At 37.1% G+C, this 3,237-nt stretch overlaps 1 long non-coding RNA gene across 1 annotated transcript; it reads left to right on the top strand.

Annotated features, from left to right (window-relative positions):
- The first annotated feature begins 841 nt into the window (after positions 1–841).
- Positions 842–2,824, top strand: LOC142177591 (uncharacterized). Its single transcript, XR_012706130.1, has 2 exons — positions 842–1,331; positions 2,424–2,824. It is a non-coding gene; the product is annotated as an uncharacterized LOC142177591 (long non-coding RNA).
- The last annotated feature ends 413 nt before the right edge of the window (positions 2,825–3,237 follow it).

Here is a 3,237-nt window from a genome sequence, read left to right as displayed (position 1 = left end):
GGGGAGCCGAGGGAAGTGGAGGAGGAACAGATTGGCCACTAGATTCACCACTCTTGGATTTTTCCTTATTTTTACTAAACATTTTTTTAAGGAATAAGCCATCTTAATTAATCAAGCAAAGTAAATAAAACAAGCAAAACTATAATATTAAAATTTAAGAGTTAGAACGAGTTTACCGAATTGACGAACAACTTGTTGAAAATTAATTATCGTTGAAGACTTCAATTCACCAAATTCACAATTTTGCACAAAATGTAATAATTAAGTAAGCAATTATAGAAGAATATTAGAGAGAGATTGATGATTTTGTGAGGAAAATGAAAGAATGAGGGGGTATTTATAGTTGAAAATAGGGAAAAAGTATAATTATAAAAAATTTGGGGGGTTAAATGGCTATTTTACAAATAGCCAACGACTATTTTGGCAGACCAAACGGCTAGTTTTTAAATGGCCAAACGGTTAAATTTTTTTAAAAAAAAATTATCCGTTGGGCCCGGATAGGACCGTTTAGGACCGCTTGAACCGGCCCACTTCTCAGCCGGTCCCGGTCCCAAACGGTCCAGGTTTCGCGAGCCTCCCCTATAGGACCGGCTCACTACCCAGCCCACCTCACCACGGTTTCGGTCCTATCCGGTTAGGACCGTTTAGGCCCACCATCCATTTGGGCTTGTGATCCTGGACCGGTCTCGGACCTAACCGGCCCACGTGCCACCCTATGCACGTCAAACAACTTCCACAACAACCTCCGTATTGATTACGGAAAGAATATCATTTCCAACGATCGAGTTAGCTTAATGGACGAACCGCGCAAGGAAATAAACAAGATAATAGTAATACTAAATATGTTTCATTTTCTATTCTATATATATTCTACTATCTTATAAGAGGGACTTTAACTTCTCTCATCTCACTCTTCTTGTTCTTATCGGTACCAGGCACACAGGTCTTTCAGAAACCTGGCAGATGGAGGTTCACTGATCAAAATGTTAACACCCGAGTTATATCAGAAAAGCTTTACCGTCTGCAAATTTCCGGTTTCACCTTCTCTGTCCTCACTTTCCTATTCTTATCTTTACACTTTGGTGAATTTTCCCATCCGGATCTTTGTTTTCCTGTCAGCTATCTTCTTCTCATCTTGTATTTCTCTGTTTCATCTTTTACTGCACTCTAAGACTTTGTTCTTTATGTGTTTGAGAAAATTCTTGAATGAATCAGTTGGGTGGTGACACATTTTTTAATTATTCCGTGTGGTAAAAGTGCACCTATCTACTGTATGAGAAGTGGCAAATCGAGTGAAGCATAATTTCTGCTCTTCAGAAATGGATGTCATGGTAATTTGTAGTTACCCGCGTTGGGGATTGCCGATTCAGATTTTGCTTTATCCTTTTACTTTATTTTCCAGCAAAATTCAAAGAGTTGGATTTCTAAAATCTCAAAGTAAAAAAACTAATCGAGGGTTGCAACGTTTGCCGGTTTAAAGAGGTCCTTTTTTGGGTATTTTGATTAGTTTTTGCCGCTGCTTTCTCTGAGGAACAAAGCGTTTGTTAACCCAGGGTTACACTTTACACTGTATGCTGGTTTCACGAAATACATATTTGTTTTCCTTTTTATGACCGATGGCAAATTTGTTTCGCATAAACCGTAATAGTTTGATTGGGGAAAAGCTTTGAATTTAGACACTAAGTTTGAGAAACTTCGATCTTAAAAAATTCTTGTAAGCCTTTTTGAGGTCGAGGAAATTTTGTGATCCTGGCCTTTGATTCCATGGTATCGAAAAGAGAAAAGGAAAGTATAATCCGATATTGTGCTATATAATATTTCCTTTTTTCCTTTGCATAAAGTTAGACCATAAATAGGTTTAACTTTATTTGATTTTTAAAATTATAACTGAATTACTGTTTTCCGTTAAAGCTCGGGATTTTACTCAATTCGTGCTCAATATTGAGTTCTGCTTGCTTAATACTTTTTCTCTGCAGAACCTTCAGCTTCTCACAATATATTGCTCAATATCTGTGTTGTATACTCTTTTTGTTGCATCATATTCAACTGGGAGTACTATAGTTATTAGTCAATATTTAGTTTGGTTGTAAGTTGTAAAGCAGGAAATGTAGTCAAGAGAAGATTCTTGATTTCCTTTTCCTTAAACATGTATACTAAGTTGGCTGCCTGTTTGTATTTCGCCGAAGCTCAATTTTTAGGCATTTGCTTGCCTCCATTGCATGCTAATGTAAAGTCTCTTTGAGAATGGATAGAAATTAGACTGTGTTGTACTTTGTTCTGATTGATCTTTATGATGTTAGTAGACTCAACTTCACAGGTTTATAAACTTTTTTGAAATAGCTAAGTCACAGTTGTCCTGTGTGAAAGGTAATTCGTAGTACCATAGTTTGTTTCATTTGGAACTCTTCTTTTGATTATGACAGGAGCGGCCTTGAATTACTATCATGATGTCAAAATTGACAAAGCGGTGATTTTTTCAGGGGTCGGATGCGTCTTGATTTTTTGTATAGGATCTGCTCACTGATAACAAAGCAGAATTTGATTGTTATTCAAATGACTCTGAAGATAGCATGAGTTATGCATCAATATGACCACACGCATCATTTATATGTCTTTACGAAATGGTCAATGACCATTAATTATGGGTTGGTCCTTTTTTCCCCTTCTTAAAAATAGTATATGAAGGCTGGTCTATATCTTTTTGTCTGAGGTTCATGTCATGACAGTGTTGAGAATAATGTATGCCTCGAAGGAGAGTACTGCCATTTGATGACTTAACCACTTTTGAAGTGACCACTCACTTCAATACCGATTTTCTATATTATTTCATTAGTTATACACCAAAATGGTGCCAAAATATTCAAGTGAGCGCTTGACTCAAGAACATTTATTTGACAAATTAACGACGTAATCTTAATTAACTATACACGGTATGTCCATATCACTATCTAGGGTAAGAATGCTTGAGATTGTTTTCAATGTTAGAATGTATACCACACTTCATCATTCTTATTTATGGATTGGGGGGAGGAGGGGGAATAGTTCTTATGGACTCAAATCTAAGGCGGAAAAATATCAACAACAACAACAACCCAGTGAGATCCCACAAGTGGGGTTCGGGGAGAGTAGTGTGTACGCAGATCTTACCCCTACTTCGGAGGAGTAGAGAGGCTGTTTCCGGTAGACCATCGACACAAGAAGGAAAGAGATAGTGTATCAGTAACAACAACGGAATCC

This window comes from Nicotiana tabacum, chromosome 23 (assembly GCF_000715075.1).
Source record: "Nicotiana tabacum cultivar K326 chromosome 23, ASM71507v2, whole genome shotgun sequence".
Classification (NCBI taxonomy): domain Eukaryota; kingdom Viridiplantae; phylum Streptophyta; class Magnoliopsida; order Solanales; family Solanaceae; genus Nicotiana; species Nicotiana tabacum.
The sequence above is the reverse complement of the archived record's forward strand: the minus strand, read 5'-3'. Positions and strand labels throughout refer to the sequence as shown.